Source organism: Solenopsis invicta, chromosome 12, assembly GCF_016802725.1.
Source record: "Solenopsis invicta isolate M01_SB chromosome 12, UNIL_Sinv_3.0, whole genome shotgun sequence".
Taxonomy (NCBI): Eukaryota; Metazoa; Arthropoda; class Insecta; order Hymenoptera; family Formicidae; genus Solenopsis; species Solenopsis invicta.
This window is the reverse complement of record NC_052675.1, coordinates 13,237,150-13,247,629: the sequence shown is the minus strand read 5'-3', so window position 1 is coordinate 13,247,629 and position 10,480 is coordinate 13,237,150.

Sequence of the window (10,480 nt, the reverse complement as noted above, 5' to 3'; positions counted from 1 at the left end):
GAAACGATTCTGTGTACGCGCGCTTAAGACAACGCTTCGCCCCACGTTGCGCCCCATGCCAAATTAGATTGTCAGCGTCTATTGAGATATGATGATGGAAAGGCGGTTTGTATAGGATAATAGAATATCCTCGGGATATTCGCTGCGCAAATGAGCAGCGTGCAGCAGCATATTAATTACCACTCTAAAACGATTCGGCATGTTGTGGCATATAGCATGTTTATACGTTTCTTCCGTATGTTATGTTATACCTCTTCGGTATGCATCTCTGTCAGTCGGATCCTTTATTTCACGACATGGCATGTTTATGACAACGGTTGGTCGTGTGAAGTTTATCGTGCAATTTTTTTGCGATTAAATGGTACGTTGGACGTTAGGACTGCATATAACTGGTCGTGCGTGTATACTTCTTTCATTGATAACACTGTTTATTTAACTTTATTGTGCTCCAGATCCGGCAAAAGTCATTATCAATTCATTGTTGTGCGCTGCTTAATTACGACGGAGTACGTGCAAATAACGTGCATTGTGTGAACGCGCATGGCTGATTGGCATACGAAAGTTTAGATCGAGCGATAGACCAGATTGTGCAGGGTCGTGAGAAAAATTTGCACACGTGGGCGAATATATTAGAGATACATTCGAAACTGACGTTATGCGAAATACCATGGAATAGATTCTATGGAATCTATTTAACCCTATTTTTCAGTGTTTTGGCCGAACGTTTATATGTAATCACTATGTATCGATACTCATCAAGATATAATGCAGCCAGTACTAAGGACTACTATAGTCAATACGCAATGTCTTTGTCGATATAAACGATTAAAAATATGAATTTGTTTGTAAAACAATGCTTTAACTCTGCTTTTTAAAGAAATTTATTTTAACTGTTTCAATTACAGCATATCACATATGAGACACATTTTTTATCGATTCTTTTATTTTTACATTTATCACATTTATATATTACTTTTTGTTTTCAATTTTCTAAAGGTTCAATTTTGACTCTTCAATAGTTTTCTGCATAATATTGTTAAAGCTTTTATTGTTATAAACAAATTTATTATTAATTTATTTTAAATTTATAATTATTATGATTATTTTAAATTTATAATAAAATGATACTTTGGCACTTTAACTTTTTCGAGTCTAATATTTATCAGTATTTAAAAAAAATCATATCTTCGGTAAACATTAAGTTTATTTTAATTGCTTGTTTTGAAGTAAATTGTCAAAGTAAATTTAAACTTAAACTAAAAAATATTGTGATATAAATGCAATCGTGAAATATTATTTGTGTAGATAATTTCTTGGACGTACTATGGAAGATTCGAAATAATAAGCAATATTATTATGTTTGCATAGCAGTTCCTCAAATATAACTGAGCTAACAAATTTCCGATAATATTTATTTTACCTATGCGTAACGTATAAACACATTTAATATTCAGTTCAAGCCTTTCATGTTTTTATAATAGAAGAAATAACTATTGATGGTGAAATGCTATTGATTGAAACTTATAGATGCGAGAAAGAAATATTTATAATAAATAATTTTATTACAATTTAATGTTTTATTTTTTGAATCTGATATGTTTTTTTGAATCCGCCATAAATTTCATGTTCAATCTCATTTTTGTAGTCTGCGATTCCCCAAATCTTTAAATGCATATTAATAAAAAAAATTATATGTGAAAGGGTTGAAAAGAAAAAAAATGGAAAAATAGTATTTCTTCTAGACTATTAATAGCATTGACTTATTTCATATATAGCGCTTATTACGTTCCATTCACTTTCATTTTTCCATCCTGTTTTCATTTATAGTATTTGCATTTGAAAGAAATGAAACAAACGAGATGTCAAGATTTTCTGATAAATATCTCTGCGAGATCGAGAATGAAATAGAAGCGATCTAATGTCCAGCAATTCATGATACTGGCGGTTTTATCGCGCAGCGAATGCTGATAATATAATATCGGCAGAAATGAGCTCGGTGTTAATCTGTCGGTTCTTAAGGACGACGAGTGCGAGTACATGTGCGCACCAGGTGAGAAGAAGAAAGTGAAGGAGAGACCGTGTGGAATGGCTAATATCATATTCAGGCGCCGCCGCGAGAACGATGTATATTAATTCGGGAGAGTCGCGGGGTAATTGATGTTCCTATTTCTTAAGACAGTTACGAAGCATCTGCACTATGTGAAGTCTAGAAGATGGCGATACGCTTTCGCTCGTTGTATATTATGGACGGAAGAACACTTAGCATAATCGGTATAGTCGTCGATTCGGTGTGTCTGTCTGCTCGTTGAATTCGTAATAATGAAGGCGAATGTGGACAATCGCGCATTGATAAATCTGGATTGATTGTAAAAAAAAAAACAATTTTAAATTGATTTCTTCGCAATAGAAAGGACGTGATCATGCAAACACCGAGATTAATTGCATTAATTACATCTTCATGTAAGTACCGTATAAAATCGGTGGAAATCTCTATTAGAGAGATTTCGATTTCCGCAGAAATATGTCGACGACTTTCGCGATACGCGGCAGATTTTAAAATTTCAGCGAAATTATCGTAAAATTTTATAGCAATAAATAGCGATGTAATGCAACGAATCTTATTTCGTTCCGAGATTTATGCCAATATCGCGAAGCCGGTTTCTCAGGAAGAAATCGTACTCACTTTACTTTCATTAGGTCGGATGGAGGCGTATTCGAGTTTGCTCTCGGTATCATCAATGGAAAGACGAGGCGAATGGATACGCTCGCGGCGCCGTGCGGAACGTGGAACACGATGTTATTACTTCTTGAGGCATCGATTCATCTCCACACGAGCAGAGGCACGTGCCTGGGTTCATTATCAATGCTGCGGTATTTTCTGCCGCGCGCTCAGCTGATCGTCTTGGCTCCGACATGACCCAGCGATGTTGTGACAAGAGTAATAAACGAAACTTTTATGTTGTTCGAGCTGTTTAAGTAGTTATAATGCTGTCTTTATCAGCATTGCTATTGTCTAGAAATTAATAATAATAAAAAATGCTGTTATATCAACCCTGGTAAAAAAAATTTGCAAGAATTAGTTTGAAAATTTGTTGGAATTATATTGACATTTGGAACAGTTTGTAGGCATTTATCGGATAAATTCCGCCAAAAAGATACCTAATTTTCTCGAATTTTGACAAAATTTTTCGTAAAAATGCGAATAGTTTTTTTGTTAAAATAGAGTAATTTCTGGTATATTCTGACAAAAAATCCGAATTTGTTCGACCTTGTCCGAAATGAAATTTTGGACCAATTTCGGAAAGATTTTTGCCAAGGAAATAACAGAATTCTTTAATTACAATTCTTCTTACGAAATCTCAAATATATATTCCGTAAGTTGAAGTATAAATACAAAAATACGAAACGCGTTTCAATATGTCAATTTAAAATATAAGAAAAATAAGAAAATAAAAAACATAATTTGCAAGTATCAATACAAGGTGTCGTATATACATATTGAGTAGTATTTTATTACAAGAAAAAAAAACGGTTGTGCTGTAGTATCTAAAAATTTAGACAGATACAAATCTCAAAATAATTTTGTTGGACTATCAAAATAATTATATAGGACGCTCATGCGTGATGAGGAATGCTGCAGAAAGTTTTGATATTGCAGCAATCAGTTTTAACATCCTATAATTATTTTGATGGTGCAACGAAATTATATTCAGATCTGCATCTGACTAAATGCTTAGATACTTCAAACATAACATGTAGAGATTCGTATTGAGTTGAACATACACAGCTCATTATCAATGCTGCTATACATCCTAACGCGATCGCGAGTGGATTCCGTGGCGCTCAGCTGACCGTCTTAAAACTTTCGAAGGGGAAAGTTATTTTCACGAGGCTATTTTCACACTCGCAGATCCGGTCTAAGTGTTTACAGGAGCGTTACACATATTTTTATTATCCCTTGCAGCTTGCGTGCAATTTGTAATTTAATCAGTTTTATTTCTGGTATTACGTAAAAATTTATTCGGAATCACTATTACTCTGTTACGCATTTATTGTGTACGGAATTTGCCATTATTAACATATAAACTATCAATGATTAACATATACTTACTTCTGCTGTTTAAGCGTATGTATGTACATCTGAAAAAAGGCTTAGGAGGGAAAGTAAATTGGTCAATTTAATCATTTAAATATTGTAACAAAACTTACAAATAATTTTAGAAAACTGTTGTAAATTTAATTAAAAAATTGTGAAGCAAACCAGTTATTTTGATTGCTTTGGTAAATCTAATTTTAATAAATTACACAATATTTTTTTTAATCGAGCTATATTTGAACAATTTATGTTTATGAAATGAAAGCATGTTTGAGATTGAGATACGAAGGTAAACTGAAATCGAAAAGAAAAAGAAGAAATTGTATTTTTTTTAATAAATTTAGAAAACTAATAAATGCTCAAGTAGCATGGTGGGTTTTATGAACGTACATAAAAATCATATAGTCTTATAACCATGAAAGACTAATAAGAAACGTTATACCAAAAATATTTCTGAAACTATAATTTATGGAACGTATTTTTTATGTTTTTGCAATAAAGATTTTCTGAAACTATAATTTATGGAACGTATTTTTTATGTTTTTGCAATAAAGATTTTTTCTACTATAAATAATATACAATTTGCTTCATCTAAATAATATTTTCTGTTAGTATCAATTATTAAAGATATATCTATGTCATATATCTTATTTGTAAATAATGTGATAAATAATATATTTCCTTATTAATGTCCTATCGGATTTAATATCTCACCAGTCGAACTATTTCACTTCTAATATGCTGCGAACGCATATGTTAAAACACGAATCATACATGATAATATCCTACGTATTATTACACATATCATTACATATCATTATCATATATACATTTGATGTGCTTATGTCTCTCACCTGTAATACGTACGAGTGAAAACGTAAGTTTCATGTCTCGTCTAAAAATACTTATTGCTAGTACAATAGTTTTTTTAATATAGATTTGAGTATGCAATGTATATTATAGTATTGTTTGTCAAAAGTGTTTGAAAGAATTTTTTATGAATAGCATTTAAAAATTTTTTCTTTATTCGTAAAATAAATGTTTTTATATTAGTTTCTTAAACATATTTTTGTCAGAAAAGAAACACTTTATCTAACGTTCTTTTTAACACATTTTAGAAAAACATTTGTGAGAAATATTTTTTTTAAATTCAATAACAAGACGTGTTCTGTATTTATAAAATATTTTTAAAACATGTACGTGTTACTTGGATGTGCGACTAGACCGTGTTTAGCAAGCCAAATAAAGTCCCGATAGAAAAGTTTCAATTATTCCTTCCGAATTTTCACCGAGCGAGCCACGATTGAAAGTCACGATCGCTTGCATCAACGTTATCGTAGAGATTTCGTGCAACTCCGACGGGGAGCATAAATTCAATCGAGGTAGGTGAAGCCTGTCAGCCTACCATCTAATGTTGAAATCCGACGGTACGTTTTGCGTGACTCGCCTGGCTGACAAGTGTCAACGGCCCGTTACAAGTAGCGTGCATAATTTCGCGAGCCACGCGTGATTTTCCTTCATTACGAATTTTACGGCGCGAGTCATGTTCTACTATCGCCAGTCCGTAATCGACAAATAAAGTCAATAAGAGTAATTCGGATTCTACGGAGAATTAAGATTGCGATAATTGGCACTATCTCGATACGCGTCTCAACTTTCTAAGCGAGTGAATGTTAATGCGTAAGTAGCTTACGCGTGTACACCGCGCAAACACCGTTGTTAGCCACCGACGACGCATCCGCGACACACGGTCGCGGCGGCACTTCTTTGCAAGCGAGAAGGTCAACGCTCATGAAGTAATGCACACCTTGCACAAAAGTGCATTATGACGCGATCGCTTGGCGCGACGCCAGGGCACACGCGCCTGGTCGCAATTTGTCCTATAACCGTGAACGCGGTGCTTGTACCGATGCGCGGCGCTCTTCGCTGATAAACGGGTACGCGTCATCACCTTGCGGATCGCGATACGTGATGGACGATGGGAAGAGAGTATTTATTATGCCGTCTGAAGCGTGGCCCTCGAAACGGCGCATAAATAATACAAACGAGAAGAAGATTATACACGCGCGATACCCTTCAATATCTTAAAAAGGAACGAAATATGTTCTGCAGAAAGTACACGCGTGTAGCACGAGTGAAGATAATGCTTGCAACAGCGCAAATTTTAAGGTCGCGGTAAGTAAGTGCGATAGATAGACAAGCGATTGTGATCGATGAAGAAATGCCTATCACGTATATACCCTGCGTTATTTCTGGCCACTTGTTACGAAAGATGCAGGAAGTAGTAGCGAAAATTGGCGGGGCCAGCAAGGTCGCGTTTTATCGAGAATTTACAATACGTAATAGTATAGCGCACGCACTTTTTGCGCTGAACCGATCGCTGAGAACTTTTTGAAGAGAAAAAAGTGCCAGCTCGCTCACCTTGAGACTTTCTGAACGAAAGTAGAACCTCTCTTTGTTCAATGTAATAAAGCCCGATTGTGCGACGGATATTCTCGGGAAGTTGCGAATATTTCTTGAAATATTTGTCGAATTGTCATCGTGGAGAAATTCCGAGATCATTCGCACGTATGGTGAACGGGACGTGGGAACGTGCAATTTTGGTAATCAAAAAAGCAGAAGATAAAGGTCAAAGGCTGTGCGATGCAAAAATTTAACCTGTGAGAAATCGGTCTGGTTTATGCTCACTCGCGGTATTTCGTAACCTTTCAAAGCCAAAGGGGGAACAAGATAAGATCTCGCCGCATGCAACCGTTCCTGCATCAATGTGACTTTGGTTGTCATTGTATCAGGCGTTTTTATAAATGTTTATAGGCGCTTTTAATAGTTTTCAATAAGAAATAAAACGTTAAAATTTTAAGGAGTTTTTAACAAAGACCACCGGGGATGTTATCGAGAAGAGTAGCATATAAGAGCCGGTTCAAAGCCAGGCGCAACGAGGGGGGGTGGGGTGTGCGGGGGGAACTGTGGGTGCGGGGAAGTAGATATGAATGTACACGTGCTTGCGTGTCCGTTTATCAGTTTTGATAAACAAGGGCAGTGTACCGGCCATTGTTTATCAAAACAGGGTGCTTTGTCGGTAGCGGCATACCTCAGCACGTGATAACCGCCGTTGGGGGGAGGGGGAGGGGGAGAGGAACCCTCGTTGTCCGACTTTGAACCGACCCGCGAATTTCTTAGGAGCGCGCGGGCCTAACGCCGCCGCGCAGAAAATAATAATTAAAAAACAATTTAAAAAAATAATTAAAAAAATAAAAAAATTTACCGCTTAATTGTCGCTGCCTGCCACCACTACCGCTCGCCTGCAACTGCTGCCCGCCGCCCACCGCCGCCGCCACCACCACCACCACCACCACCACCACCACCACCACCACCACCACCACCACTATCACTATTGTTTTTCCTTGTCCTTGTCCTTCTCCTCCTCCTGCTCCTCCTTGTCCTCCTTGTCCTCCTCCTTCTCCTCCTCGTGCACTTCCTCTCCCCCGAAGACATCGAGAATCTCTGATCGGACAAAATTCAGGATATTGTTTCTATTTGCGTCCGAAGGGAGAATGTGTAGAAGGTATTTCATCATGTTATAATTGTCCAGTATTTCGGCAAACAGTTCTTCCTCCTTCTCCTTCTCCTCCTCCTCCTCCTCCTCCTCCTCCTTCTCCTTCTCCTTCTCCTTCTTCTCCTCCACAATTTTTTCTTCCTCCTTTTCCTCGGAAGAAGAAGAGAGAATGTCTTCCTCCTTCCCCTCAGAAGAGAGGATTTCTTTTTTATCAGAACTCATGATAAAAAAATTTTTTTTCTCTTACACACGTTTTTCTCACACACGATCTTATTGTCGCGCGAGTTCGACTGAGACTGAAGAGCTAGAGCATTCTCTGTCGCTAAGGGCCATGCCCTCGGGCAGCCAGCTCACGAAAACGAAGCACAAACTCCCGGAAACTTATAGGTTGAAGAGGCTCAGGTATCACTGAACCTAATTCTATTTCCGGAAGCGATATTTGCACGGGAATATTTGGACCCATTTTTGTGTTGTTACAGTCACGCGAGCTTGACTGAGACTGAAGAGCTAGAGCATTCTCTGTCGCTAAGGGCCATGCGGACCTTCGTAAGGAGATCTATTTCATATAAACAGACGACCTATCTCGACCATTCGTCTAAAGTAAGAGACCTTTCCACGTGTACATGCATATACGTATTTACTTAATGTATACGCATACGTACACATATACATACATGCATACGTATGTGCTGATCGCTGCTATCGATAAGCGCGAAATACGCGGATGAACAAAGGATATACACTTACATAATTTTAACTAACCAATTCGTTATCTGCCTTGATACATGACACCCTACGTTTGTGAAACAATTTAAAAAAGAGGTAAGATGATCATCTTTTATTTAATGCTGCCCCTTGATACGTGGGAGGTCGCGAGATAATGATTCAAGACAGGTGCCGATACCTTCAATGACGCGAATGCACCGGTTAAACAAAGAATTCACAAACATCGGTGTTAACATAATCCCTCTTCTCCGTTTTTCAAGGCATGATCCTCTGATATGTGAAGTTGATTTTTTCACGAGGGGTGATTTAAGACAGGCGCGGGTATTTTGGCTACCACTGGATGACACGAATGCACCGGTTAGATAAAAGTCGCAAAACATCGGTGAACATGATCCGTTTCAATGCACATGATCCTTCAATATGTATGACGGTTGATAATGATGTTGCCGCCCAGTTAGATAAAGAACAAAGGAATTGCAGAAGAAATATATATAGGATAATTAGCACTCAAAACCTCAGTAGGTGTCTCGGAAGCATACCGAATCGATCGCAATATGCAGCCGTAAAAGAAATGGCTGACCGTATCGAAGACATAGACTCGGACGATAGTATGGAGATTGAGTTCGAAGATTTAGAGAGAAATAATCATAACTTACAAATAAACCTACCTTTGCCGGACTCACCGATTTCATTGAAACTTTGCACATTTGTAGAGTAGGCGAAAATAATAGACACGTATTTTATTTTATCGGCAATGGTCAACATTAAAGGGGTGAAATCGACCCCCAAAGTTGAGGGTATTAGGGAATCATCATGATGTTACACATAAAAATAATGTACCGATCAACACGAAATCGTTACAAAATGTTTTTTATGTTAAATAGTAAAGTTTACATGTCCGACTTTCCATGTACCCTTGTTGCAAGGGGTAAAACATCCCCCAAAATGGCTTATTTTTGTAGTATTTTGAATATAACAGAAGAAATTATTCTTCGATTTTAATGAAACAAATACCAAATTAAGGAGCAAGAAAAAATAAAAGTTACGTGTTTTTTCTTTTTTCTAAAGAACCAAAATAAGGGGGTGAATCAGCCCTTAAAATAAAATTGTCTTTTCTTGTACTGAAATAATTTCAGTCGCTCTTTGAAAATGTTTTTTATGTTAAATAATAGAGTTTTACATGTACAAATTTCCATGCACCCTTTTTGCAAGAGGGTAAACCACTCTTCTCACGAGGAATTATTATTACGACGAATGGATGACGAAAGCCTATTTACATTTTTATCTATGTCTAATCTATTTATCTAAAAAGTAAAACTAATGCAGAACATTATTTTTTTGTTTTTTAATATTAAAAAAATTTTTTTTCAATTTTTTTAAACTTTTTTAATTTTTAATATTTTTTCTTACCTCTTTTAAATTTATTTTTTTGTATTTTTTTAATAGATTATTGTTTATAATTTTTACAATAATGATATGCAAAAAAAAAATTCATTAATGCATAAAGAGTTTGCACACCAAGCACACTTTATAATTGCTACATTATTGCATGACGCACATATAGCTTCACAATTTTTGAAACAATAATCTACGGGATTATCAAATTTAGGTGGTTTTTCCTGTAAATATCCGCTTTTGTACCACGAATATTTAAATAAATTTATAAACCGAGGATTAGATTCTCTATGCACGTGCATATTAATGAAATTCATTGAAGTGCCACTAGGCGGCGCATGGGACGTAACTCTCTCGTGAGCGAAGTCATCGCATATATCAATAATACCAGACCGATTTCTACACAGGAGATCTTTTTACAAAAACGTAATATAATTAAACGCACATAGTCGTCATTGTATTATGCACTTGGAAGTAATTAATTTTCTTACCGTATTTATGGAGAACAATCTAATTCAGATTTGAGTACGGAGACTTGACTACAATCGGGCAAAGATGTGACTCCGTTCCTTCGTGCGTTCAGCAAATATGAACATCGAAAGTCCTTATACCTAACGAGGAGCGTAATTGGAAAGGTGAAATCAGGAAATCTCGTCGTACTGGTATTGTACGGAAATTTTTTACGTTCCACAATACAGACGGTGGAA